The sequence below is a fragment of the Alexandromys fortis genome, unplaced genomic scaffold, assembly GCF_014885135.2.
Source record: "Alexandromys fortis isolate MF-2015 unplaced genomic scaffold, M_Fortis_MF-2015_v1.1 scaffold_125, whole genome shotgun sequence".
Lineage (NCBI taxonomy): Eukaryota > Metazoa > Chordata > Mammalia > Rodentia > Cricetidae > Alexandromys > Alexandromys fortis.
In genome coordinates this window covers 2,444,913-2,464,510 of record NW_026068026.1, presented here as the reverse complement: position 1 = coordinate 2,464,510, position 19,598 = coordinate 2,444,913, and the positions used below count along the sequence as shown (strand labels likewise).

The following is a 19,598-nucleotide window of genomic DNA, read 5'->3' as shown; positions in this document are numbered from 1 at the left end:
ACTTGTTAAATATGCTTTCTTTTTTTCCATTTTATAATTTTTATTTCTTTGTAAAAAATAAGGTGTTTGTACGTTTGTGGATTAATATTAGGGTCTTCGATTCAGTTCCATTGGTCCTCCTCTCTGTTTCTATGCCAATATCAGGCTATTTTCAGTAGTGTAGTTCTGTAGTAGAGTTTGAAGTCAGGGATTGTGATGTCTCCGGAAGTTTTCTAATTGTACAGAATTGTTTCGGCTATCCTGGGTTTTTTGCTTTTCTATATGAAGTTGAATACCATCTTTTGAGGTCTGTGAAGAATTTTTCTGGGATTTTGATGGGCATTGCATCCAACTTGTAGATTGCTTTTTTGGGAAGATTGCTATTTTTACTATGTTAATTCTGCCTACCCAAGAGCATGGGAGGTCTTTCCATTTTCTGGTGTCTTCTTCAATTTCTTTCTTCAAAGATTTAATATTCTTGTGGTACAAAAATTAACTTGTTTGGTTAGAGTTACTCCGAGATATTTTATGCTATTTGTGGCTATTGTGAAGTGCGATGTTTCTGTGATTTCTTTCTCAGCCCACTTATTATCTGTGTTGTTTTTTAAAAATCTACCTTGAAAATGGTTTTAATTACTCAAATAGGATCATAAAGTGAAAAAAAGAAATACGTTAAGCTTGTATCTGAAAGATATCTCTGTCTTGGCTTTTATTACTTTTATTTATTTTTACCTTAGTGAATTAATATTCTTAAATAATTATAAAGATTGTAAATATATCCCTAGAGAAGGCAACCACACAAACATGCTGTTGTAAACAACATTCTCTGCTCGGCACCTGACTGTATAAACAATATTTATAAAGTCACTTTAGGGATAAGTACCGATGAATAGTATACCTGGCACTTCAACATGCAGACTTCTTTGCAGTGTTATTTAGTAGCCATGAGCCCGATTTCTCAGACACAAAGCTGAAGTTAAGGACTTGCATATCTTGTTGGAAGCCTTCCTATGTACCTGCAGATGCCTCTCACTTGAGACCAAGGCTGGCAAAGAATGAAAAGCTGTAAGCCCTCAGCTGTCAGCACTTTAACTCCACATTCTCCCTCCGGCTGTAATTATCTGTTCCCCAGTGCGACTGGACTCCTGCCCTGCAGCAGTCCAGGGATAGCTTTCCCACGGACTTAAAGAAACAATCCTTTTACAATTTCCAAAGCAGACAGAAGAAAGGAAACCTGGAGTCCTTTTTACAATATGTAGGACCGTGTAATATTTAGTCAGGGCCTGGGGTTTGTGGAAACCTAAAACAATGATCAGTTTCCCTTTCTCCACTACAGGTCGGAGTTTGTCAGCACACAGTGACACCTCGTCTCACAGACCTGCTGGAAACTGAACACTACCAAGTTGGAAAATATTGACAGCCAACCCGAGGAGCATGACCACTTAGCCACATGACACATGGTAGAGGAAACCATCCATTCTCATGATAGGGCACATGACCAGGAGTCATGTGACTCACCGACACCATCCAGTATTAACATCACAAGTCCAGAAACAGCTTGGAGTTCAAAATTCCCTTTGTACTGGATATGCTGTTATTTTTCAGTATCAAAGTAGAAGAAATGAACGAACTGTAATAGGCGTGAACCTGACATTAGGAGCAATGTTTATACATGCCTACGCCAAGGAGACTGTGTCAGCTCTGGTTCAGATTCACACCCCAGTCCTCATCCCTGCCACATGTCCCTGTAGGCAGAGTACTGTTCTCACCTACAAACTTTAAGCATGGCCACCTGACCTCTTTGAGCCAAGGAATATAAGTCAATGCCGTATAGGCCACAACCAAGAGTAAGCTTAAAATTACATGGGCATATTCGACTTTACCCAGCCTTCTAAAATGACATCAGATCTCATTAGCCTAGATTCCTGAAAAGGAAAACACTCCTGAAAGTCAGCAATCACCGAAGTAGCAATCATCGGAGACAGTATTGACAAACAATCTCCAAGAGGCTGGAAAATAGAAGCAAATGTGTGTTGTTGTGAGTGTGAAGACACTGGAGTTGCTTTATAGAGCAAAAGCAATCTGAGGTGGGGCACAGAAGACCAAGGCGGATTGGGGTAGCGAGCTGGGGGGTCGGACAGTTAGCAAAGAGGCACTACCAGGGAAGGTCAGGGAGAGGTCAACCTATTTTGGAAAATATCTGGCAAACCCTTTCTCCCATGATGTCCTGAAAGGGTATTTGGGTCTCCAGAAAAGAGGTAAGGACAAAATGTTAGCAGCTTCAGTTGTTGTAATTAACTAGATTCATCGGTTACTTTGAGAAGCTAAATCACCTTAACATATTTAGCTGGCCTGCAGAGATGTGAAAAGAAAAGTCACACGTATTAGCGGACATCAGAACTGATAATCACAGTACCTCCAATTTTAATCACTGGGCAGAATCTGCCAATGACCTCAGCAAGTACACCTTAGGCAAGACCGAGTGCTGTAATACTGTATTGAAATCTTTTCTATGAGATGTCATGGGGACAGAGGAACATTTTTGAGTGACTACTGTCTACAAATGAACATTGTCACCATTCATCACATGGGTACTTTCATTTGTTTCTGTTTGAACGGGGACTGTTATATATCTCAGGCTGATAGCTCTCAACTCCAAGTGTAACTGAGGATGACCTTGAACTTCTTATTCTCCTTCCCCAACTTCCTGTTAGATTTATAGTCATGAGCTTCCATGTCTGGTGTGTGTGTGTGTGTGTGTGTGTGTGTGTGCACATGTCCTAGAGAAAAAAAAAAAAAAAAAACTCGGGGCTTCGTGAAGGCTAGGAAGACCTCTATCAACCAAGCTCTAGCTCCAGTCTTGAGTTATGTTCTGGTTTTGTGTTTTATTTTTTCTAATTACGCTAGAAACTTCCATGTGTCACTTGAATGACACTACTTCCAGTTTTTCTTTGTAATCTCAAATGACCAGCCTCATAACTTGTATTTTGAGGCTACCAATACATACACAACAGGAGCTATTGAACACAGAAGTCTGAAGCTCTGAGAGAACAGATGTGAAGTGACCGACAGGATGGCAACTCACACAGTGGTGACTGCTCCTATGCTGGACAAAGGGATGATTTAAAACTCATTTTGGAACTAAAATCCATGAATTTCATCATCCTACTTTAAATGGTACACAACTTCCAGAATGTTACAATATTGTGTTTTCAATTTTTGGAGCATGGCTACAGGTAATTGGAACTGCAGAAAGTGAAATTACAGATAAAGGCAACTACAGCCCCTTCATGTCTGCTCACTTTAATCTTGCATCAGGACTAAGTTAAGTTAAAAGCAAGGTTATCACGCCAGGGAAAACATCAAAACGTGAGCCTAGTCTTAGCAGCCTTTAAATTTTCTTTAGCTTATGTGTGTTTTATTATAAGATTTATTAAATTGACAAAAATGTTTATTATTTTTAGTGTACAACATAATATTTGGGAAGAAGTAAACATTGTGGAATGATTAAATCAAGTTACTTGACCCATTATTTGACAAACAGCATTGCATTGTGAGAACACCTAAACAATTTTTTTTTTTAGTTTAAAAAAAAAAAAACCAAAACTGTTGGAAGGAGGATAGAGAAGTAGAGATCAGCATGGCATCCCTTTCGGTGTGAGAAACACAAGTTGTATGTATTAAACATATGTAGAATGGCACACATCAGACAGAGCTGATGGCATGCAGAACGTTCTTCACTGCCCACTTGGAATCAACCGTGACAACACACTGCTGGGTGTGTCCGGAAAGGCGTTCCCAGAAAGTGAACTGGGACTGAGGCTTGACTATGGGCACTGAGCACCAGCGTTCATCCCTGACAACGGACACAATGTGACCAGACACCTGGTATCCCGCTGCCATACCTTCCCAGAAATGACAGGCTGTGCTCAAACTTCGAGACGGAATAAACCCTGCCTTCCTTAAAATGCTTCTGTGAGATGATTTTGTCAGGGTAACGCAAATACTGAGCTGTACAATGTGACTGTTTACACTAGCTAGATCTGCACACACGTGATCTAAAAGTCCTCTGCAGAAGGGTGCGTTTCCAGACGTGGTGCCAGCCTCACTGGGAAGCAGCGAGAACTGGAAACAGAAAAAGTCAGATGACTGGCGTGACTCTAACAGGCAGTAATCTGAAATGTGATTTTCAAAATTAGGACACAATATGAAAGTTCAATACCCACATCAGGGTAAATGTTAATCATGTGTCACCGTTCAGGTGGGTGACAGTTACACGTGGGTCTTAATTTCTGCATCCGTAAGATGATAGGCTGAGAGGAAGGAAGCATTTTCCAAGGTTCTTTTGAGTATGCTTTGTGTCAATCCATCACACTAAAGCAGTCGTCTTCAGCAGACGTCCTTAGTGGAAAACATAAATTTCTTCCTGACCTGAGAAATGGTACAGCTATTCAAAACCAAATAATGAACAGATATATAATATTTGTACAGTCTTCCCAAGATTCACAAAAACTGGTTTGAATGAGAAAAGTGCTTTTCAAAGAATCACGGAAAGAATTCCATGATCCAAGCAGACACAGCTTGTCTTCGGCAGTTAAGTCCAGGTGCCCCTGAGGCTAAGTCTTCCTTTTCCAAAGAGTCCTTACAGTTTTGTTCCATCCTCAAATCATAGTTTAATTTCCATAAGAAGTTGTCATAGGGGATCATCGGAGAATCTGATATACGAGGAAGGAGTTTTCATTAGTCAGGACCAAAATGGAGAAGTCTATTTTCAGACTGTTTGAAAAAAAATAAAATGCTCCCATAAAAGTGAGACAATTTGGCTCAATGCCACAAATCAATCACACAGAGACATTTCTGAAGATAAAATGCAAACAGTACCATGAGTACTATGTCTATATATTCAGGGTTTGAAAGCATGACACTCTCCACTCACGAACTAGGCATTTTTATACAGTTCTGTTTCCGAATAACTCATACACTATCAGAGACACATACTACACAACTAACAAATGAAAATCATATTACTCATACCCTGTAAGATTAAGAAATTCATGTAAAATACATATAAACTTTATGATACCATATTGATGGGGACTAATAATTGCTAACATTCATACAAAGGATTCCTCAAACCAGTGAAAATAATGGAGACTAATTGTTTTCACATTTTAGGATGTCCTCGAGATTTCAAGATTTGTTGCAAATAGCTAATCAATTATCACACCCATGTGCCACTAAATTCCGAGTTCTGATTCCTGGCATTTGGAGTTCAAGGGTCACTAGAGATTGCATCAGGACTTTCAAAGAGAAGGAAGAGAGATTTGACCCCTATGCCCTCTTCCTCGTTGTGTGATACTCTGATGGCACAGAGGATGGATGTCTTCATACACCAATACCTTCACCTAGTGCTTACCAACTTTTATTAAGAAATGAGTATTACTCATTATACGTCACCCAGTTCCAGATGTATTGTAACAGCATAAAAAGCAAGACCGACACAGTTATACTGAGTGGGGAGCTGAGCTGGGTGAACAGTGTTAGCTACCAGGATGAATTACGTTAGGCTGGACATGGGTGAAGTAATAGAGAACAACAAAGATACCAGTACACTGTGTCCTGAGGGGAAAGGAAAGCTCTCCATGCAGACATAGAGAGTTGGGGAGAATGACAGTGGAAAGGAGCAATCCACTCACCCTAAAGCCTTAGAAACTGTATTCTGATCTTTATTTTAGTAGTAAGGACAAAATTGAGGTAGCCCACATCTTAGAAAATAACTCAAGGATGAGGCAAATTGGTTGGGGACAGAGGCTATGACAACCATCTGCTTAGACTCTCCTGCGGTCACACTCTAGGCAGTTGCTCAGTGGTAGAGTCTTTGCATCTCTCACTGAGGGTCCCTGAAAAGACAAGCCATGGCCATATTCTTTGGGAAAGCAGAAGGAGGGCAGATCTGGGTGCCCTTAAGGAATTCGAGTCATCCCTACCCTTGGGAAATGGATAGCAAAGCAGAGTGGGAAAGAGAGGGCTAAGCGATTGATAGTCATTTGAAGTTAGGGTCTCAGGGAACTCTTTCATTATGAGGTATGTAGAAGATGACACACTTAACTTAGAATGAGTTCCAGTTAGTAGCAACTTTTGAAAATAACACTGACTTAATAATGAGCATTTAAATACTTAAAAATCATCCTCCCGAATCTATGCTGTTTCCTCACTATTTCCAGCATTGGTGTTAGAATTTCCAACAGTTTCCCTGGTATGTAGAATAATAATCTGTTGGACCTATCAACTTCCATGAAATTTCTACATTTAGGCATTTATTAGAAGTTATGCTGTAGTTAATGAAAAATAAAAAAAGCAGAATTTCTTTAGATCATCTGAAATTCCACTGCAAGTTCAAAAGATTAACACAATCACAATTCTTTATTTAATACTTTAGTCATGAGGGAAATTATATGTGTGTGTGTGTGTGTGTGTGTAAGAGTGTATATAGTCCTTTGCATAATGCCCTAGTTTTGATCTCCTCCTACACCATGTAAACTGGCCATGACAGGAAACACCAGAAACCTCAACACTTGGGAGTGGAAGCATAAAAGCCAGAGTTCAAGAACACCCTTGAGCACACAGTAAGTTCAGGGCCAGTCTTGGCTACATATGACCTGCTCTAAAGAGAACAATGATAAGAAAGAAAGACAGGAAGGAAGAGAGGAAGGGGGAGAGGGGTAGAGGAAGAAAAGGAGAGGGGCAGGAGAGGGAAGAACACAATAATAAATTAATGTGCCATGTTTTATTTCTTAAATTTGAAATATTATTCTAACCCAAAGTATTCTCAAGGAGAAAAAAGAAGTGATTTCTAATGTTTTCACTCTGCAGAAATGACAATTTCAGTCAGTAAGGGTTGTGTCTGATTGCCCACAATTGTCTTAAAGTACATTAGTGGACTTGGATAAATTAACAAAACTCTGATAACTACTAAGTCTTAATATGAGTAATAGTCTACTGTTAATAATAAAAAAACAGGAGTTAACTGACACTTTTTTTAAAAGAGGAGAGAAAGAAAATCATGTCACTATACTACAAAACCGAAACTGCTTTTTTTTATAAAAGAAACCTAATTTAAAAACATTAGTTTATTCAAATTGCACATGTGCTCAATAAAAAAGAAATTTAAGTTTTTCATTCAATTACTGAAAGAGCATAGTAAAATGCTTTTAAAATGAAGCAAATTGTTTTTACCCAGAAGCGTAATAAATCAGAAGCAAACTGTCAGTCCTTAGTCACTGAGACCATCCATCTGCACAGTGCCTCCGCTGTCAGCTTGGGGTTTGAGGCTTAATCATTTCAGGAACATAAACGCCGTGAGCCATCGTTTGCCCAAGAGACACTTGGGTACACATATTCATGCCACTGCCTTCATAAATTTCTTGACAATTTGCCTGAAGGTCAATCGGCAATGAAATAATAGAAATCATAGGTTTTGAACAGTATATGGGGATACTGATTTAATGAATATTTACCTTGCATTGTGATTTGATTTTATGTATATATGCAGTAGGAAATATGATTCAGGATGCAAATTTCATAAAGCGTATAATAGTCTTAGGATGCATTTAGTAAGTGTGAGAGTTGGAAAGAACCGATGACAATCTCAGAACTCCTGACCCCAGGTTATATATTTTGCATAGGGTTAAATTTCACTACTCAGTTTGTGTCAACTAAAGTCTCATTTGTTACTTTAGAAGGCCTACTCAAATGCCATTGCATCATGTATCCTGCTTATTCAGACTATGGTGCAATTATGGCTGATTGGAAAACAGGCCACGCATTTCTCTCTCTTACATCTGCCTCTTGAAATAGCTTCGTTTGCTTTTATATTTACTCTGGAGTTTGGCCATGTGATTTCTTTTATTAGCTTACTGAAGCTGTGGTAACATAGCTCAACCGACTGCATGACTTCAGCAATGCAAATTGATTTCTTGCAAACTGATTTTCTCCCAGATCCAGTAGCTGGAAGCCCAGGTCAGGTGTTCAGTGTGAAAGGGCTCTAGTGAAGGATGTCTCCCTGTGTGATCATCTGTTTTCCCTAGCTCAAGAAAGGACTAATGGGGATCAAGACCTCAAGAGTCCTTGTGAGAGTGCTAACCAGACCAGAGTCTTCCTTCATGATGTAATTACCTCCCAACAGCTCGATCTCCAAATACCACCATTTACGGCATGATAAATGTCAACACAAATTTGAGAACATGAATATTTCAATATTCCACCCATCATTCTGTAGCCAATGAATGAGTCAGTAGTAGGCATGAATCAACCAGAAATCTGAGGATTCGAGGGGATGAGCCTATTTTCACTAACCAGGTCTCAAAGGTATTTATCTTCTGACCCTTGTCAGCACCACCTCCAAGGCCTCTCAGTTCACCTACTGGATGATGAAGGATATGAGACTGTCCCACGACCATCCTTGATGACCCAGACATGTTAAGGTATGCGCAAGAAATCCTGAAAAGACCAGCATTACCACTCTCTGAGAAGATTATAGCTTGCTATTTCTAGACCTTCCCAGCCCTCTCGTGGGCTTGAGTTCTTTTTTGTCCTATCATGTGCAAGTGTGGTTTAGGATGTCCGGCAGCTGTATCACTGTCTTTCAAACCTGATCCCTCTGTGGGTTTCTGAATTCTACTCCAGATCCTAACTGATTGGATTCCTTGTCTAAGTTCTGATGGTTTAGTAACAGGAACACAGTTCCCTTGCTTTATTTCTGCCATTCTCCTTCTGCTAGCCTGTGTTTACTATAGTGAACGATACTAAAACATGTGACTTTACCTTCACCTAAGCAGACCTATCAGCAGTGGAGATAATCTTGGGGAACTGACACTGAGTATCAACACAGTTCTGAGTGGTTGCTGTTCCACTAGCTGCCTGCACCACTCAAATGTCAACATTAGCATATGCATAATCTGAGCTCCTTGTGCACCATGTGAGTACAAACATAATCTGAGCTCCTTGTGAGCCATGCATGGTGATATGAGCGATCAGTCACCTTGAAGAGTCCTTTTACTAAACATCTGCCACAAAAGAAAAGCCTCGATTCTATGATTGCATTCACAAGACTTATTAAAGCAGGCCCTCTTAGAAGGAGTGGGGTTGGTAGTTCTAAACTCACAGTCATGGGCAGAGCTGTGTCTTCACTACGTGTACAGTTGCTCGGGAGAGAACAACAGAAAAGCAAAAACGTGCTATCATATCAGTCTTACTAGTAGCTTATCTCCGCTTGAGCTGACTGAACTATCAGAACTAGGAAATGGCTTTAGTGGCTTCTTTCTTAGTTCTGTAATGTTACATGAATATTTCATACTTCAGTACGCAGGAGAAAAGTTAGCTCAGTATTCAAGGTGAGTGTTTTATGGTCTAAGAAAAGTGATATGAGGCATAATTCTCCCATTAAACTGGTTGAGTAAGCTGGTCTACAATAAGACCTGTTTAGGGTAGTGTATAGTGTACACTATAATAAGACCTGCATAGAGCAGTGTATATAATACACTATAATAAGACCTGTATAGAGTAGTGTATATAATACACTATAATAAGACCTGTATAGAGCAGTGTATAGTATACACTATAATAAGACCTGTATAGAATAGTATATAAAGCACACTATAATAAGACCTGTATAGAGCAGTGTATATAATACACTATATAAGACCTGTATAGAGTAGTGTATATAATACACTATATAAGACCTGTATAGAGTAGTGTATAGCATACACTATAATAAGACCTGCATAGAGCAGGGTATAGAGTACACTATAATAAGACCTGTATAGGGTAGTGTATATAATACACTATATAAGACCTGTATAGAGTAGTGTATAGAGCACACTATAATAAGACCTGTAGAGAGTAGTGTATATAATACACTATATAAGACCTGTATAGAGCAGTGTATATAATATACTATATAAGACCTGTATAGAGCAGTGTATAGAGTACACTATAAATAAGTCCAGTTGAGAGCAATATAACTACTTAGCTGAGTGTGGGTTATGATTACCGTTCAGGTTAATCTTAAATGATGAAATGACTTACTACTATGACAAGATGAGAGGAAAAAATACCCAACAGGAATATTTCCTAAGGTCCTTGCAAGAGAAGTGATGTTATTCATGGATACAGTTCCTCCCGCTTCCAGTTGGTCACTAGTGGTGCCCAACAAATATTACTACCAGGTCCAGCAGGGTTTTAGTCACTTGAGGAGACTGACACAGAAAGTGCACATAGCTTCATTTTTATAAAAGCTATCCAATATTCTATTGGGTGTGTATGAAATAAGCTTTGTGATTTTCCATTATCTTTATCTTGGCTTTTATGAGAAAGGTATTCAATGTGTCTATGGTTTTTATAATATACTAAAGATGAAACAATGAATTAAATAGTGATGCAACTTGGTTATTGCTAAAGAAAACTAAATATACTGAGTTACAAGTGAGAGAAATTATAATCTCTAGTGTTATGCTGTAGACCTTGAGTTCCCCAGTAATTCATACATGGAAAGCTTGGTTTCCAGGTCAGGAGGCTAAGGGGAAGGTGGTGGGGCTATAGGGGGTACAGCCTTGTGGAAGGTAAACTTACTGCGGACATCTTTACAAGTACTGGAAGCCAACCATTTTCTTTCTCTCTGCCCCTCTCCCTCTCCTTCTGCCCACCTTCCCTGACTATCCCTCCCCACTTTCTGCTTCCCTGAAACAGTGGAGTTTTCTCTAAAATGCTTCCTGCCATAATTTTCTGTCTTGACTGAAGTGAAAGTTATGGTACCAAGAAACCATGGACTGAAAATTCCATAGATATGAGTAAAGAGAAATCTCTCCTACTCTAACTGGTTTATGTCAGTGACAAAATCTACAGTATGCATGGTCTATAAATAAAGTACTGCATCAATGACATAGTACTGAACTGTGCTCGGTATGCTGAAATTCCCAGATCCGGCATTTATTCTATATATATTGATGCCACGTATCATAGTGTGCTGTTGAACAAACCTCAAGAAATAACCAAAACTACTAGTCAGAAACAGCTCTATATTCTTTTTGCCAGTACAAACTCACCAGTTTTGGCAAATGTCCTTCTACACTCAGAAGTAAAATGCTGAAAATTCTGCCCAACACATTGACTTCATTGTATGTGGGAACGTTAACTGGTGAAGCCATCCTGATGCTCTCTTACGCTGCTCCACATCCTGAATCTTCTAAGAGCCTTGTAAGTTTAATGACAAAGGTGATAAAGAGGAGAAAGTTCTGCCTGTAAAATATCTCAAGTCAGATCAAGCCATTTATGTTTTATGATAGAGAGCTCTGTGACTTCATTAAAGCTTTTGTTCAAATAACTGAATCAATCCAAAAGGCTAGCTGAATTCAAATTCTAGGGTTGTCACAAAACACGCAAGCAGAATCATCTTTGTAGAGATGTGACATATTCTTCCATCTAGAAAAAAATACAAATATAGTTCTTTGGCTTTTATAAAAGGATATCATTTTGTCAGACCACACAGTTAGAAATCAAATCTGCTATATCCAGTAGAAACACAAAAAACTGTGGTGCAGATTCAGTCAAAATCAGTCACCACATCATGAAAGTCTATAAATTTACATTTGGTGGTAACTCCTCTGCTGTAAACAATATAAAAGCTGAACACAGAGAACCAAATCAAGTACAAGTGGAAATTTCTTCTGCCCCAACACAGAATGTATGCAGTGTTGTGAAACCATGAGCTGCTGGAGCCTGGAAGCCATCAGAGAAGCTCATGCCCAAACAGCAGGAGGGAGTTAAATGCTCCAAGAAAGATGGACGATTGTTAAGACTGCTAGTGATACTAGCCCAGCGCCCACCTGACCTTGCTTCCATGCTCTCAGGTCCTCCTCAAGGAAGAAAATAAGTCTTTGGTCACAAACACACAGGACAATTAAAAGAAAAAAAAGAAAGTATAGCCAAGAGGATGTGTACATGAAAAACAGAATGATGTCTCAATTTCCACAGCGCTAACCTAGTACAAGATCTAGCACATGCAACCTCTCTCTTAAGATTTTTTTAAAAAGACATTATAACTCAAAACTTTGAATATTCTACAGCCACTCACTTCCCTCCAGATGTGCACATTTGTACTGAAGATCTGCTTCGGGCACAACATACACGCTATGAAAGAACAGAAGCACTTCATGGGGGTTTTGACAAAGGTCCACATACTCATACGGCGGAATACACAGGAATTAAATGGATGAGCTGAAGCATCAGGAGTCAGTAGCAGAATCTAGGCAAAACCGTGCTGAGTTACTCTCTTACCAGCTTAGAATAGCTATTATGTAACATCTAAAATTAGTGAATAAGGAAGAGTGGAGGAGAGTCTCCTGGCAATGTTAAACAAACAATCCCCCCACGTTAGAGAAGAGGATGGAAGCGCCTCCCAAAAGCAAAGGTATAGGACCGACCCATCCTACTTGATAGTTTGCAGCTAAGGGAAATGAACTCAGTATAACAAAGGCGCACCTGCATGTCAATGCTACTGCAGCGTATTTACAATATTAGTTAGTCAGGTCACAGAGAACCAAGAGACTGCCTTTTCCTTTAAGCTAAGTGAGATAGCCAAGGAAAGCACATATGCCTTGCACGCCCACTTGCCTTTGCAAGCTAAATCTGTGAACCTGAGAGTAGCGTCATGGTTACCAAGAGTTAGATACATGTGGAGTAGGAGGGACGTGGACACAGGATGGGCAAATACACTGAAATTCACTAATGCCTTTAATTCGTATTTAAATTAAAAAAAAATAAAAGTAACAAATAATTAGAGCTGAGAGGGTAGCTCAGTCAGCAGTTGCCCTGTAAGTTGGAAGACGTAAATTTAATTCCCCAAGTCCACTGGGAGTTGTATATGTTTGTAGCCAAAACACCAGGCATGAGATGCCCTCTTTTGAGTTGTTGGTCACTGGAGTTTAAGACTTTCCAAAAACATTACACGTGATTCCTATTGCCCTTGACTGCCCTCCAAAGGTGTAAGACAAATCCTTAATGCTGAAGACATCATGTATTTAGATAAAGAGCCCAAAGGCTACTGAACTGGAACTGACCTGACAGCTTTTTTCCTGGGGACTCGTGTTTGTGGTACCAGAAGTCACCATGAAAGATTCCAAGGAAGGTGAAATAATGGACAGTCCTACTCAGATATGACACACAGGAACCATAACAGCTAGCATGATCCAGTAACCGGCACACATGCCTTGGTGGTAACCAATAGTTCTCAATTGACTCCAGAGCTCTTCAACAAGAAGAAATTTATTCCTGGTTCTGGAAACCTGGCCAACTCCCTGGGATTGGTGAAGTCATAAATTCCAAAGAAGAACCTACAATAGCCACATTAATAACCAGCATAAGCCCTAGCTACATTAGATATACCCACAGAGCGATCCTCATCAGTCACCAAGTTAACTGTCTTTGAGACAGAAGGAGTCCATTACCAAAAACTACAACCAACTAAAATGAAAAGTTGGAGAATCCAGTTCCAAGTGATATATCAGCAGCCCGGCTCCTGTCCCTAAGGCCCAGAGGAGACTGCAGAATAGGAGCAGAAGAGTTTACTGTGAGAGCTTGGCTCCTAGAATGTCAGAAGTGACATGGGAACATTCCCGCCAACATGACTTCCTAGGGATGAGCTCAACAAAGATGACACCAAGAGAGATGATAATATGTACAGAGGGAAAGCTCAAGAGGCCTCAAACCAAGACAGAGAACTTCAGGCAGCTAAGAATGCGGAGAGTGAAGATTTAGGCTTCCCTGGGGAAGAGCGCACCAACTGGTTATCCAATACCAAATGGTCAGCCCTGAAAACTTACATACAAGTAACATTATACAGACTGAGCAGGCTGTGTTAGTGTATTTAGGAATACATACACATGTACAGTATGAAACAACTACAAAAAATAATAATAAAGAAACCATGAATTTGAAAAAGAGCAAGGAGGGATATATGGGAAAGTTCACAGACAAGAGAAAATGATGAAATTATATTATATTGTAACCTCAAAAATTTAAAAGACAGCAGATGTATTTTCAAAATTCTCAAAGAATAAAATATATGAGAATGAAATAAAACATTCAAGGAAATGTGCAAATTTTAAAAATTCAAAACAGACAGAAGAGAATATAAAAAAGACGCGCAAAGCACCCTCTTGTCTGAGGACCTGGCATCCCTTGAATTGCACACATGGGTGACAGATGTTTGAAATTCTTCCAACATCAGAAGCATTGCCAGCCTGTCATGAAAGCAACAAAAGCAAAAGGACAAACAAACAGAAAACTAAAAGAAGAAATCTGAGGGCAGAACTATGGCTGTACTTGCAGAGGACAGTGTCTTCTTGTTTTAGAGAGATGAACTATACCCGGGAATGAGGGGGCAGAGATGAATTCAAGGATGGAAGAAACAGGACTGATGGTGCATGGAGCTGAGGTGCAGGACTGAGCAAGGCTGAGACCTTGGGCTGGGACCCTGGACTAAGACCCTGGGCTGGGACCCTGGGCTGAGACCATGGAATGGGACCCTGGGCTGGGACCCTGGGCTAGGGCTCACGTCGCCTGTGGCAGGCTCAGAAGACAGGGTTGCCAGGCCTGCACATACTACTGGAATTTGCTCTACTCGGCTGTGAGCTTGTTTAGCTATTTTTTTTTCTTGGAATGAAGAGTTCTTCCTCTCTCCCTATTTTAGTCCTAGAATTAATGACACTGGATACCAAAGCTTCAGACGTCCACAGGGGGAGAAGAATTTTATCCTAGAACATAGGTTCTACTCTGTGTCTCTCCATTTAATTTTGATAGGATGTAGACTATGAGTTGATGTTAGAAGGGCTGGTCTTAAAGACACTAATATTTGATGAATTTATCTGGGGGTGGGTAGGATCAAGATCAGGGAATCCCTTAATTATATTACATTCTTGAAAATCAGCTTTAACTCCTATTTCTTTGTAGTGTTTCATTATTTAGAAACAAAGTATGCTAGTAAATTTTCTATGTCAAAAACAACCCAATAACCAACTTACAAAGTCAGGAAACAGATTTTGTCTGACAGCTTTAGAGAATGTAGACCATGATTCTCTCCTTGGGCTTGTGGGAATACATTGTGTACAAGAGAACAAAATGATTCACTTCCTGTCTGGGGAGGTAAAGTCAGGAAGAGCAGAGGACTGATAATCTCACTATCTCCTTAAGGGAACATCTACTATAACCAAACACCCCCAAACCCATACCTCCAAAAGTTTCCATCACCTCCCAAAAAGTCAAGCAAGAAACAAGTGTTTAACACACAGGGAAGTCAGCTGGGTATTGTAGATGTAAATTCTAGCACAAGGCAGCTGCGGAGATACCTGCTTAAAAGAAGTGGGCCAGTTCCCAAGTCTGCTGGCAAGAACTGGAGGATACAAGGAGATGCAGTCCAGCCTATACCTTACTTCACACTTTCAGCATCCTAAATGGAATGAGAAGAGTTTTCAGTTGGTCTAAGCCACCCACCTAGTGCAGCAGTGTCCGGGCAGACCTAAGAATGTGAGGAAGGATGCTTCACATACCAGGATCATGTGAACTGGCCTGGACATGCCTGACGACTGCTACAGGCCCACTTATAGCTCATATAATGGGGTGGGGGATTTCTCACAGGTCATGTGATTAATCCATCATTTAAAAGTCCGGTGGATGTTAAGCCAGGTTTTTTCAACTCCAGCATCCTTCTTGGCATTGATCCCCAGTTGCTTTTCTGTTTTGTTTTTTTTAGGGGGGCGGTTAAAAGAGAATCTGAAATCTTACGTGTTTCTGTGTTATTTAATGTCTATGAGAACCTTGACAAACTTGAACATTGCATAGTTCAGTTTATCCAAGTCTAATAATGGGCTAGAGAAACAGAGATAAGCTTTTTGATAAGCAACGTGATTTGTAAACTTGCGATAGGACACTGAGCAGTAAACACGAAAAGGCCCAGGACTTCAGAGTAGACACCGATTGTTAGGTGCTAATTGAAGAGTATTCTGCAGCTTTAACAAGAAATGTAAGTAAACCAAGCTCAGAGACCTAACTTCATGCTGGGGACATGTGCCGATGTGTGGTGAGCTCACAAGTACTACACAGTAAATGGAAAGACGACAGATGTATTGGACTATTCACGGGAAGTCTATACAGACAGCCCACTTGGAGCAACCCATTTTTGTAGAGCTACAGGGACATCTGTCCTTTGGATAAGTCACTGTCAATTCTCTAAAAATCTTGTGAAATCATAGCATTTCTCCCTTCTTTAGTGTTGTAGCCCTGTATAAACCTGACTTTTCCTGTAGGGCAACCAGATACCATAAAGCCAAAGTGTGAAAAGGATTCTGTCAAGCCTTTGTTCTCACAGGAAAAAAAAATCTACATAAAAATTGTCCCCCACAAACTTTCATACAGGAAGTGGTATGTCTGCTCTAACAGCAGACTCAGGAAGGTGTGATCTACTGGTCTGCTCTGACTTAGCAAACTGTCAATATTCTGTATTTACCCTTCAACTTGGTTTCACCTAACATAGGAACATAGCCCAGAAAATTAACAATTAATTCAGAAGAAAGCCCTGAGTTGCTAAAACTAGCCTCAGAGAGAAAAATTCTCCCCTGGTCACCCTGCTGGAGTCAAAACCAAGGCCCCCAAAAGAGATTCCTATTAACTTAAGCAGCTAGATGTTAAAGCAATCAAGACCGCATGTTAGTATGGCTACCAAGGCTGTGTTCCCAGCTGTAGGAGAACATCACAGCCATGCTGCCTCTGAGACTAACTTGCCTCTTTACCAGATTCACTGGTTTCTTGTGACTCTATAGAAATGCATGCTTGATATTATTGTTAGCACCTATGGGGTTGTTAACTTGTCTATACACCTATGCAATCTGAAAGCATTGTGGAGATCACCCCTTTTGACCCTTTACCCTTATGTTTTCCCTGTACCCTTGGGCCTTATGCCCTACTGCCCATCTTCCCCCAAAGAAAAAAAAAAAGCACGCAGAAAAAACGTGCCCAGGTCAGTTAGTTTGTTTTACCCCTCAAATTCCATTCCCAAGCAAATTTTCTCTTGTTGTGTCAGTCCTGTTTGAACCCTGAAGGAGTGCTGAGACTCGTACTCAGTAGCCCCCAGTGTCACTGGGTAAGAAGGCTTGGTCTGCAAACATGAAGACCAGAAATGGAATCCCCAACATTTTAAACATTCATGTTTAAAACCGGTATGGCTGTGTGTCTGTAACCTTGGCATTGAAAGTTAGAGACAGGAGGATTCCACGAGGAATCCAGCCAGTCTAGTCAAAATAGTGAACTTCCGGTCCAGTGAGAGACTGTCTCAGGACACTAAGGATGGTGGAGATCATGGGAGAAAATGCTTTAAAAACCTGTGCTTGCCTCAAAACACATGAACATATGCCAGAGCATTCCCAAGCATGCTGCAAACATTCTATACCACACACACACACACACACACACACACACACAGAGAGAGAGAGAGAGAGAGAGAGAGAGAGAGAGAGAGAGAGAGAGAGAGAGAAGAGAGAGAGAGAGAGAGGCTGACACACAGACACTGACACACACAAACACACACACACAGTCTTACTCCTTAGAATTTAAAATAGCTTAGAGCATCATGACAAACAATGACTCTTTCTTCAGATTATATGTGGATCATGACAAGCTTTATGTAAATATTCATATATTACTGTATCCTTTGATCTAATAGTCTCTTAAATTTCCTTAGTTAAGGAATCTTCAGATTTCTAAGAACTTATAAATTGCAGACCTCCTCAACATTGCTTTTGAGGGCATCAAAGTGACTGTTGATATTCTTATTTTAAACTTTGAGAAGCTCATTTTGTATGGAGAACTTAAACAAACCTGAGCAAATACACACGATCCAGTTTTACAAGTCAAGCAGACAAACACAGTTCCAATGCCAAAGGTGAACCGGAAAATACCACTGCCCCCTGCTCTTCAACTGGGAAGGCTTTGCCAGCTCTGATCTAACACGGAAACTGGTTAGGGAATAAAATATGATTTCCCTTTCAAAACCGGCATGAGTGCAGGTTAATAAACCACCAACCCTACCTATCGCCCATGAATAGATGCTTTGTTCGAGTTCCAGTATTGTCCATAACGCTGTCATGCCCCCTCTCTGGACACTTGTATAAAATGAATGTTCATCTTTGTTCCAACCATCTCCCAATTTCGACTCCAAAGATCATCAGTCATTTCCTGACATTTAATTTCAGCTGCATCACAGAACCATCTAGCTGCTGATGCTATACAGAGCTCATTCGGTTTGAGTCTAAATCCAACCAACACAAGTTCTCTTGGCCTTGAGCCTTTGTTGAATAAAGAAGATACCAGTAGGCAGACACTTTAGTAACAAAAACTTGCTATAAATTTGTCTAACTTATGCTCCTAGGGTGTAACAATGCGCCCTTAGTGAAGAACACTTAATGCAGAATTAGTCATTCTGAAGCTGTGCAGGGTAGGCAGCGTCACCTTCAGCAGCGAGCTATGAGCCTAGAAATGCAATGAGCAGAGGTCTGTAGTCTCGATACTATGCAGGAGTTCCGCACGACCTAGAGTTGTGGGACCACCTCCTCTTTCCACTCAAGCAGCCAAACTAACCTACATACCCAAACTCGCGCCTTTTACTTTACTATCTTTTAGTCAAGTGCACATATTTATGAGGCATAATGACTTATATAAGAAGAAAAAAAAGGCACTTAATTGTAAGATAATATAAGATACAAATAACATTTTAGTGAATAAAGAATCACTCTTATTTTCCAAAATTCAGTACCAATGATTTAAAATCTTTCCTCCAAACCAAAACTTGGCAGGCTACATAATGTGAGGTTTTCTTTTAAATAATTATGGCTAATTCATATTTAGCCAGGAGGGCTAAGAACCACAATAGTAACTTTTATAGAACATTTAAAAATTCTCTTTGCTACTCCAAGCACACAATCTCTCATTAGCCTCAGCTCGGTCCACTTCAGAACTCAAATACTTTTCCACGAGGCAACATTTATGAGCTTTAATTTGTCTTTCAATAAACTTAAAACATGAAATCAAATCAAAAGAATAAAAAGGAGCCATGCCTATAATCTACCAGAGCCAACACAAGCACAGTTTGTAAAAATTTAAAGTTACCTGGAGAGAGAGAGAAAAGCTGCATTAGCCGCTTGTTGGGGACTCAGAGCTGAAAATACAGGCGATTGATGATTAACTTTTAGCCAGGAGCAAACTTGCACACAGCTCTCCAGAGGCCAGTTCTCTGCTTTCCCTTCTGTCTCTCTTCTCAAATAGGGGAAAGGTAGCTCCCTCTCTTTCTGGAGAACTTGCTATGGCATGCACAATTAGTTCGTACTTCACACGGTGTAACGTAGACGGGGCTTAAATTATATCCAAGGTCAAAGAAGGTAACCTGTGGGGCACTTTGAATTGTTACGTTTAATCTTCTGGATTCTCCTCTGCTGTTGAAGTAGGCACAATTTCAAGGGTACTTTTTCTCATCATGTAATTTGATATCATGTCTGGAAGACACTGCAAAAATTATG

General features: G+C 40.1%; 1 protein-coding gene across 3 annotated transcripts in view; it reads right to left on the bottom strand.

The window, feature by feature from the left end:
- Slc16a7 (solute carrier family 16 member 7) overlaps window positions 1-19,598 on the bottom strand; it is a 163,260-nt gene that overhangs the window by 86,088 nt on the left and 57,574 nt on the right. Inside the window, exon 1 of one of the 3 annotated variants that reach the window (XM_050163875.1) lies at window positions 19,192-19,335. The exons of 1 other annotated variant lie outside the window; for it this stretch is intronic. The gene's annotated coding sequence lies outside the window, so the exon portion shown is untranslated. Of the gene's footprint in view, window positions 1-19,191; window positions 19,336-19,598 lie in introns of those variants that run through there. One more of the 3 variants, XM_050163877.1, reaches the window with a different exon arrangement.